Below are 11,640 nucleotides of genomic sequence, written 5' to 3'. Positions count from 1 at the left end.
TTGGAAATGGGTTCAGATAATGGCATAAGAGCTTATTCATGGTTGGAGATGGATTGAAAGTCTAGTTCAAGGGGTGCCGCAAACTGTAACATAAGAATCTCATCAAAACTCATGCTAACGGTATAAAATCAACATCCAAATTGACCATTTCTATACCTCTATCCATAAACATCTTAAAAACATCCAAAGTTAAAAATCAGTTTCTATTTTCACTTTCTCCCCATTTTTCCATGGTAACATAATATGTACATTCATGGTTTCTCCTTCCTCAAGTGGTTGACCTTTTACTAACATCTTTGTTTCTGCTCACAGAATTACGAGGTTGTATTCATCCTAATCCACCTAAAATAGTTCAAGCTTATCTCCTAAAGAACTAGTTTCAAACTCTAATGACATTGTGTTGTAAAATAGATGAAAACAAAACAAACAACAAGAAAAACAAAATACAACCTAAATATCCTCATAATTTACAGCATAACCTAAAAACTTGACTAATATCAAACTAAAAAATTTCAAAACCATATAAAGCATAAATTCCAAATAGAAACATGCATCATTACCAACATACATTATGAAGTAGCAAATCATAAACCACAAACATGTATCATTTACCAAATAGATTATATCAAACCCACGCAAGAACAAAAACCTATACCATAAACACTAAGTAGAAAGAAGAAATAAACTAAGTAAAGATAAAAAATAAATAAATAACATTTTTATCTTCAAGCGCGCCTTATTCACATTTTTTTTCCTAGTGGTAAGGTCCATACTGTGTATACCTCCAACTAGCTGGAACCTTGATATCAAATTTCAACAAAATTTTAGTAAAAAATGCCCAAAAAAATAAAATCAGATTTAGAAAAACTAAATCAATTTTGAAGACACATTTTACTTGAATTAAAGCTTGGGTATTTTTTTATTTCAAATTTCAAAACCCTAACTAAAAAAATACTCACATATGCTAATATAAAAAATAAAAAAAATAAATAAAAATAAAAAACTAACCTTGATTGTTCATGGATTTAAGTCACCTCTCTAAACCCACTTGAAATTCTTCAACAAACCCACTTATTTCCACTTCTTTTACAACCTAGATCTACACACTTCTTCTACCCACTCATGGAAGGAAATTTCGCATCAAATTAAGTAGAGCTCTCAAGTCGTGGTCTTCTTCACGTATGGTATGGTTTATTTCTCAGGCTTTCCACACAAGGCATGTCAATCAGAAATAATAATATTTGCAAAAAGATAAACTTATCCTTTATTTGTTAATTATAATAATGTGTAACTAATGGTAAAAGCCAATATTGTAATGTATGAAAGTTAAACATCAAAATTGAATTATAATAAACTTCAGAAATATCATTTGAAAATTTTCCTTATATATGATGATTACTTTTTTAAAAAAAATCCAGATAAAGAAACGTCATTAAAGCTAAGGAACAAACAAAATTAATCACATTATTAGTGATCCAAATACGTTCTTTGTTACTATAGATAATGCACGGTTAAAAAATAAAAAAATAAAAAAATAAAAAAATAAAAAAAAAAAGACATTTGTAACTTGAAGCATAACTTATGTGGTAAACGATAAGAAGGGCAAGCTGCCTGCGTTATTCTTCTGCCTTGAAAAGACAGCAGCCACGTAAAAGTTTGAAAGATTGAAGACAGGCACATCAAAACTCCTGAGTTTGACCTGCATATTAAAGGACTTTGACTATTCATTGACAAAGAATAACGGGAAAACTTTTGGCCAGAATGCATTACAAATTAAGTAACGGCATGTTGTAATCGATATACAGCAGTTGCAAAGTGGAAATCTAATCGGGGTTGGTTCAGAAAGCTTTGCAAGAAATATATAACATATAGCCAAGGGTTTTACAACACGGAAAAGACGAATGTCGTTCAAAATCAAAAATTTCGAGCCTATCGTTTTATTTATTTATTTTTTTTTTTTTGGGAAATAAATTATGATGCACTAATTTTTGGAGCCACGTAGTTTGGAAGCTTGGCAATAAAAGCATGAATAAATGGACTAGCAGTCAATCTAAATAAGGTTTGTAGAGGTAGGATCACATGGACATAATGGCTAATTATGTGGACGTTTATGGAGTTGGCATCTATGGGATTTATTTGTGAAATGTTATTCTTGGAAAAAATTACTAGGAGTAGCTACAATCTTGCATACTGGAGAGGAGCATCATTTGATTGGGAAAATATTCTTTCTCCCTGGTTTGTCATATTTGAATGGAAGAAAAGGAAATCTAGATCACAAATTCCATTGATTATGTTCTTTTAAGCGGGCACTTGGCCATAGTTAAAAAACTTGAAATATTTATTACCAAAACAAACAAACAAAAAAAATTGAAATATTTAATTTGGATAGGTTTCTCTTTATTGAAGTGACTGGAACTGCGATATCTTTAGTTTTACTATTTTATTTTTAACAAATAAAATAATAAAAATGATGTTTGGACCATCCTTTTTCCCCAGTATATATCATCATCATGTCCTTTTTCCCCAGAATATATCATCATCATCATCATCATCATCATCATCATCATCATCATCATCATCATCATTATTATTATTATTATTATTATTATTATTATTATTATTATTATTATTATTATTATTAGATCTACTTTGCCAACTTCGTAGTAGAAGATCTACTTTGCCAACTTCTTCTAATTTAAATCAATAAAATGATAATTAATAATAAATTTTTGGAGTTGTTAAAGTAGCTTTAATATGACTAATAATTTATTATAGGAACAGTGGGTATTTCTTGAAGTGATTGAGAGCATTAATAAGGCCAAATTTGTATGATTATCTATAATCAATATTTGATTTGAGACTTAATGTTTGATCGATGACCATATATTATCATCTTTCAAATTAAATTAAATATAATGAAAAATATTGCTTTGATTGAAAATAATATCTTTAATTGAGGAATTGATCTTTCAAATTAAATTAAATATAATGAAAAATATTGCTTTGATTGAAAATAATATCTTTAATTGAGGAATTGATGTAGGATTTGCCTTGTCTTTAATTGAGGAATTGATGTAGAATTTGCCTCCATGAACGAAAGGTCATACAAGAAATGAAGTTTGCCTTATCAATTTTGGATGTTGGACATCTTATACGAGGAAAGGGCTTTCAAACACACTTTCAAATTCCAGAAACTATCAGAATTTTCTCTCAACTATGCTTTTTTTTTTTAATACATTGTAGTTCGTTTTTCCATTCAAATTCTTAGCATCAAAATGTATCCATTTTGTTTTAGTTAATCTATACATTTGTTGTTTCTCGATTCATTGGATCATTTTTATTTTTCTTATTGTTTATATCATTTTCTAAATCAATAGATTTCAATATTTTAATTTTGGTTTATTGATAAGTGAGTTTAGCTCACTTATTTAGTCTTTTATAACTTGATTATTTTTGGAAAACTCAAACATTTATGGTTATTTTGATATATTTTTGTGTACTTGTGTAGGTGAGCTCTAAAATGAAATTAAGAGTGATTTTCATGGTTTTTAAAGTTTTTGGGATCACTTGGAGAGGAAGAAGGCTCACTATACCTCAACCAAGTCAAACATGCCACCAACTATTTAATATTTTCAAAATATTGACTTTCCATATCTTAATTTTTAATTTTAACTTTCATTTACTTTGGTCAATATGTAGCTTTAATGAGAATATGTGTAAGACATGTGCCTTTGGTGTAAAGATTTATAAGGGCAAATCATGTGAGTTATTTAAATTAGGCACATAAAAGTCATGTGCACATTTAGGACCCTTTGATCTTGATCTAAAGATTGGATTTAAAGCTAGGATTTTATAGATGATTTAAGAAGGGTTTTTGAGGAAGCTTGGCAGAGAAAAAAGGGGAAGAACCACCATTGTAGATAGCTTGGAAACGAACTAGGAGCAACACACTCAATCTAGAGAGAGAAAGAGCAAAATCTAGAGAGAGAAAGCTTAGGCTTGGAAGAAGATTGAAGAGATTCCTCTTTAAGATTCCTTCTCCTTTGAGTTTTCTCTATCTTTTATCACTCTCCAAATTGTATTTGTATATATATATATATATATATATTGTGTTTGACGTAGGTTTAATGATAAATTTACATTTTATTTTGGATTTGGTTGATATTTTGTATATAGATTGCTAGATTTACTATCTAGGGTGTTGATGAAACTTTTATTTGAATTATAATTGAATAATGGTTTGATTACTATTTTGCAGTTCTATTCTTTTCTTGTGTATTCGTTGGATTTAATGTTTTAATATGCCTAATTAGATTGGAAATTGATTGGGTAATGGGTAGATCTATAAATTTCTCCTTAGAAAAGGATTATTTAATGGATTTGTCACTAGGATTACACAATCCATATTTTAATTAGAGTTGAAAAGCTTAATTAGGAAGTGGATAGCCAAGAAAAGGGGAATTAATGCATGGCTTGTTAGGTTAATTTAGTAAGGGATTCTTAAATTTTCATTAATTATCCATAGATTCTAATTTTCCTAAAGATAGGAAATTGGATGTAATTAAAAACCTTTTGCTTAGAATTATGGATAGAAATCCAATAGTAATCACCCAAGTTAAATTCAATTATAGGAAAAATAAGATGGAAATCAATATCCTAGAGCTTTAGATCATAATATTTGCCATTTTCATTATTTGTGTATGTTATTTCTCTTGATTTCTTGTCCTATTACTTTAGTTTAATTTTAATATTAGTTTTAATTTACAATTACACTAGTTTTTAGTCAATTGGATGCTTAAATAATAAAAAAAAATTAATCAATAATTTTGGTACTTAGCAAAGTTTCTTTATTACTTATGCAACCCGTATATTTGAGAAAATAGCGCACATTTATTCATTTTAGATCTCTTTTAATTCTACAGTTCTATTATCATCTTTATTAATTTTATATCTCTTTTAATTCTATAGTTCTATTATCATCTTGCCATTCACTTTCTTGTGTTTATTTACATTTCAATATTTTCAAATCCACTATCATCTTTATATATTTTCTATTTACGGTTATCTTTGTTGAGTCAAGTTTGTTTTGAAAGTTTTTTTTTTTATCACAAAGCTTAAAAAGGAACTTTGGGATTGAAAGTTCTACATGCTTTTTTACAATGCTTCATTTGAGTTAAATTTACATCTATCACACAATTTTTTATTTAAATCATTTTATTATTTGTTATTTTTAATAAATTACTTATTTTTTTATAATTTTATTTAGAATATCATGTCAATATCCATAAAGAGACATCACAAATTTGTTCAACGTTTAAAAAATACCAAATAACCAACCAAGTTAACTTTTGAAATAAATTTACCATATTAAACATTGTTTATAACCAATACAACACTTTAACATTTAGATTACCCTAAAAAAAATATTATTTTAGTTAGTGAACCATCTATATCTAAAAAATTGTACCTATAAAATATCAGGAGGAAATTTGTTTTAAATAATTAAAAAAAAAACTCATTATTATAAAAATATAATATCCTCTATTAATGATACACTTTACAAATAACTGTATATTTGTGTCATAATCACCAATTATAATAACCAAACATTATATATATAGTTATTCCCTTATCTAATATATATATATATAGAGAGAGAGAGAGAGAGAGGTTTACCATAGTATAACATAGTTCATGACCAATATAAAACTTTAATTTAACATTTGGATTACTTTATAATCAATTATAATAATATAATATGCTATAGTTGCTATACACTTTACAATTATTGCATATTTGTGTCATAATCACCAATTATAACAACCAAACATTATATAGCTGTTCTTGACCTTTAAAAAAATAAAAACAAAACATTAGATAGCCACTCTACCATCCTTCCCCTAATTGTAATTTTAAAAACAATAAAGGTACAACTTTTACCCAAACTATAAAATCAATAATGCATCAACTAGTGGCAAAAGCCTAAAATATTAAGGAAAATTGGGAAAAGGATACCATTTAGCCATAAAAAAAGAAGGGCAAATAGGTTACTATTTTTAAATATGATTAAACAAAAACCTCATCAAATGGGCCCCAATGAAATCACACTTTTTCATCTTAACCAAAATAAAAAATTATAGTGGATAAAGCTAAGTTATTAGCAAAAACAATAGGTGATTCGAGAATCTGGTATGCTGATTATAAGCTATTAAAAGGTGTAGATGAGGATTTAGTTGAGGTTAGGTAGTGTAAGCGAGATGTAACAATGTAAAGATAAGTCTCATCATAGCTTTGAATGGTACGAGGTCCATCATATCTTTTTAAATACTAATTAACCGAATCATGCGCTCGCAAATTGTGGGTCCCTTTCCTAAAAAGATTTGATTTCATCTCTACCACAATTTTCAAAAGCTGCATTTCATTTCAAAAAGAGCTTTACAGGAGGAAAAAGAAAATAGAAAAAGGAAAAAAGAGGATAGATGATTTTACGATTCCACACTACTGAGGTTTATGTATGTATGTTTACGCCGTCTGATTCATCACACTAGAGTGATGATAATGGAGTTTAGAAGTCTCACCATTTTTGCTATCCACACAGAAAATCTCAATTTTGGAAATATTTTACAATACATTTCAAATACTTATGTGTTATTTTTTAAAATATACATATATATATATATATATATATATATATATATTTATATATGTGTATGAGATTGCACAGGATGGTCGTTTTTCTTCTATATAGGTAATCTTTTGTCTAATTAAAAATATATAAAATGAGTGAAGGTTTAAAATAAACTAAAATATTTTGATAAATTTGATACCATGGATAAAAAAAACAACATAAAAAAGCTAGGCATACACATATAATTATTCGATTAGTTTATATTTTAATTATATTTACATTTTTAAAAATTAATTTATTTATTATATATATTAACTAATCAAATAATAGATATATATATATATATATAAAATAAATAATTTGATAAATTACTTAACATCTATTATATCACTCCAATAAAAAATAAAGGATTATAACAACAAAATTTAAACAGTATTTGGCAACATAACATCAACGTGTCTATCAAGCTATATAATTTTATGCGGGCTCCCATCTAATGCTACCCACATGGTATTATATAAACGCATGGAGGTTAGTTTATCACTTTATTAGCCTATTTCGTCTCTTTATTTTTCGTACTTTTTTTTTTTTTTTTCCTTCTATTTTCACAAACGCTGTTTATTGTCGGCATTTCACCAATATTATTGATTGCCATTGCACTTGCTTTAAACTCTATTTGGTAGCTTATTTCTTCTTCTTTTTTTTTTTTTTTTTTTTTTGATTTGAGTTAAAAGTGCTTTTAAATATATAATTATTTTTTAAAAATTATCCAAATATTTTAAAATTTAAAAACTGCCCTTAGCTTTTTTAAAAATCCTGTCAAAAGGCCTTAGTTTTATATATATATATATATATATATTTACTTTTGTAACATTATTAAGTTTCTCTTAATTATTTTAATATATATATATATATATTAGGCAATGCAATAATTGGATTATTAATATTAATGTTTATAATTTAATTAAATATATTAAAAATAAATATTTTTTAAATATATAATATTTAAAAATAATAGCAATTTTAATTTTTATTCATTATCATGGAGGATTCAATAACAATAATAATAATTATTATTATTATTAAATTTATGTTAATAAAATATTTTTCATAAAAATTTGTAATATACTAAATACTGTATAATATTATTACAATACAAGCTAATATAATCTAACATACCAAATCTACCCTTTATGTATATGAAATTTCCATAATTTCCCATTACAAGTATTAAATATTTTCAGTATCTTATCTTGATTCTTGAAAATCCTTACTCATATTATAACATCTCAATTCCTTATTTCCTGGTACGACATCGACACTTAACAAACATTTATAATATAAACAATTATTATTATTATTATTATCTTTAGGAGTTTGGTAGTATTGGTGATGCTTATATAACAGGAACGTCTAATCGACTAGAACTTTCTTAGATGCCTCTTTCAGATTTTTATTTATTCTCGATCAATGATTTTTTTTATTTTTTTTTAAAGATAAAAAATAAAAACATACAAAGTATAAAAACAAATAAAGAAATATTCCAATTAGGCAAAGAAGGACTACAAAATGACACTGTATCCAAAGATAAGCAGAGCATGTAAGAGAGAGCAAGGCACCTTTCATAGAGTTGCATTTTGACTTTGCGTGCGGGATTTTAAAAAGAAGATCTTGCACGATCTATTTTGCCCACAAAAACATAGATTTGGTGACGGCTGCGATCGAATCCAGCAGTACGGCATGAGATCTGAAGCGTTGAGGGAGGACCGTACAGATGGGCGTGGAGGTTGGGAAGGGTCATAATAAAACGAAAAAAGAAGATATCTGATAGAATCAAAGGAGGATATTGTATTATTGTGAAATCTTGAATTGAGAAAGAGAAAGAGAAAGAGAAAGATGTGAGAGGTGGTGGTAGTGATATATATCCATGTTCTGATCTATCTATCTATCTATCTATCTAAAAGGCTCTTAATGATCATGTTATCATTTTTTTTTTTTTTTTATTTTAGCTGCTCGCGTGCCTATGAATAGTTTTCCAATGTACCTTTCTGATTTCAAAATTTTGTTTCCTTTTTTTTTTTTTTATTGGGTCCCATTTTTCCACCTTATTACATCTGCATATCTTCTCTCTTCTCACTTCTCATTGCCCACCACTACCTACCCCCACTTCCTTCTTCACAGCGTCCTGCTCACGCTCTTTAACTTGTTCATGTTCACCCTTATCTTCAATTTCAACTTCTTTATACCTCTCTGTTTTGTCACTTTCGTATTCAATTCTTTCATCTTTCATATCTTCGGTACAAGATGATTAACAAAAAAACAAAAAAATAAAATAAAAATTGAGATTTATTCAACTATATGCTTTTTTATATCCATATATTTTTATGGTCGTGTCTCATATACTAATAGATGTGAGATTCAAGTAGCAGTACACAGGTTGTCCAAGTTATCTTATTGTACTTCAGTACCCTAGTTAATAATATAACAATGCAAAAATTGTCAATTAAGTTTTAAAACAATTTTGTAAAATCTTTTATAAGAAAAACAACATTTAGATGGGTTTTTTTTTTTATTAATTATAAACATGTAAGTAACATTGTTACAAAATGTATGTGTAATTGGAAAAAAAAAATGGAAGACGTCTATAAAATTAATATTAAAAAAAAAAAACAAGAATCAAGTTAAAAGGAAAAAAAAATAAGTAAAGTAATAAAAAAATAAAACCTGAAACAAACAAATTCAAATTAATGGAGAAATTCAAAAATAATACTAAGCACGAATAAATGTCAATTTACTGAATTACACTACAAATATTAATTAATATATAAAATTTAAATTAAAAAATTAAGTTTATAATTTACAGTTAAAAAAAAATTACTGCTTGTCCAAATTTTTATATATAAATTGATACTTTAATTGGTGTCCAATTACATATATAAATGGCTTTATTGTTGCAAAAAGAATAGTAATTTTGCCATTAAAATAGATTTCACCGAAAATATTTAGCATCCAAAATTAAATTTTATAAATAAATTTTGTATACATTGTCTTTTTTTTTTTTTTTTTTTTTGGCTGAAATTGTATACATTGTTATACTTCTATAATAGAGTCTTGATGATATAACAAATTTTCAAAACCAACCTAAAAAAAAAAAAAAATTAAAAAAAAAAAGAAAAAGAAAAAGTAGACAAAGTGGAAACCAAACATTCACGTTTTCCATAATTATGCGATTTTCTCTGGCAGAGACAGCTATATGAACCAAAAAAAGGATTTTATGTTTCCCAAAAAAAGAACAAAAAAAGAAGTCTATTTACATAGGAAGCACATCACGCGTGTCTTAGTTGAAAACCTGACGTTATGCTTCGTCCTTGTAAACTAAAATGGAATTTAGACATAAAATGAAGTATTTAGTTTCTATCGTCCAGCTGTGATAATATTATAAATAAAAAATGTATACAAAATAATTATGAAATGTTTCACATGCATGGCAGGAATATCGTATTTCCTCGTGAATAATGCGAGGAACATATTTTTACCTTTTTTCTTCTTCTTAAATGAGTGAATAGTACATGTTGAAGGACGCTAATCATTGAAAAATTGAAATGATACATGCAAAAATGAGCCATACAAATTAATAACACATTATCACATTAAATATTCAAAGTCTAATTTTTATTATGTAAAATAATGATTTTATTATTAGAATGTGTCAGCGGGCTGTTGGAAGAATTAGTATTTAATGTTTAATAATTTAAATTAATTTGAAATTATATATAGTAATCTGTTTGAGAATATCCTTTTTTTGTTTAAATCATCCTCAAAGTAATAGAGACATATAGAGCAATATCCAAAAACTACACGTTTCACACATTAAGATATTTTGCTTTATTAAAGGCTACGAATGGCAGTTATGTGAACCAAAACAAGTCTATTTACTTTATACACTGATCACATGCTTTTGAGTATGGAATTTGAAAGTATTAAGAAAAAGGAAAAATGAAGCACTGGAATCTATTACGTTTGATTGTGAGAAAAATAAGAGGTAAATAACATGTGATTAATCTTATTAACGTTTGATTGTGAGAAAAATAAGAGGTAAATAACATGTGATTAGTCTTATTATAAAAAAAATGTGATTAAACTTGAAAATATAAATAAAATGTACAATGTATAGAATTTTTCACTTTCCAAAAAAGCTAGCGAAATTTATTTCGATAATTTATAAACAACTATTTGATTAATTTTTACAGTAACCCAACACTTTATTAATCCCTATAAAAACATTATTACTTGCATTGGCCTTAAATAAGGTTAGCTCATTTAATAAAGCATTTATATTTATATTTAAAATGTTATAGGTTCAAAACATCCAAATTTAGAAAAAATCTTTATAATTTATTTGCGTATGAAAAATTATAAATTAATCTTTATAAAAACATTATTTAGCTATATATTTATATAAGTGATTATCACTGGTTATATGGTCACCCATGCAATAATAAACGGAAATGATTGATTGTATTTCTTTATAACATCTGCTTCAACATAAAAGCTTGTTAAAAAGCTGACTTTGTTTATAAAGTTTTATCAAGATCTCAAACATTAAAAAGAAAAAGAAAAAGAAAAAAAAGAAACTTAATATAGCAAAATACAGTATTTGTTGTTTTGGAAAAGCAATAAGCATTTGGCAATTTAAGATCTCAAATCTATTATGAAATTTTCAATCTTAGGTTATTCAAATGGTTTTGAGTATCAACCCCATTCAAGTGATTTCATGTGTTGGATTTATTCAAATGATCATAAATTCCAGATCTATTTAGACAATTCCCAAATATGGAAGAGCCATTTAAGCGTTCACTAACCCAAACTCGTTTAAATGGTTTTGGATCTCAATCTTATTGGAGTAATTTCAAATTTCAATGTTTTTAAGTGATATCAAATTTGTAATTTAAATGACTTTTTTATTATACTAAAATTGTTTTCAAATTTAAATGAAAACAAAGAAATCTCGC

Source organism: Ziziphus jujuba, chromosome 5 (assembly GCF_031755915.1).
Source record: "Ziziphus jujuba cultivar Dongzao chromosome 5, ASM3175591v1".
Classification (NCBI taxonomy): domain Eukaryota; kingdom Viridiplantae; phylum Streptophyta; class Magnoliopsida; order Rosales; family Rhamnaceae; genus Ziziphus; species Ziziphus jujuba.
The sequence above is the reverse complement of the archived record's forward strand: the minus strand, read 5'-3'. Positions refer to the sequence as shown.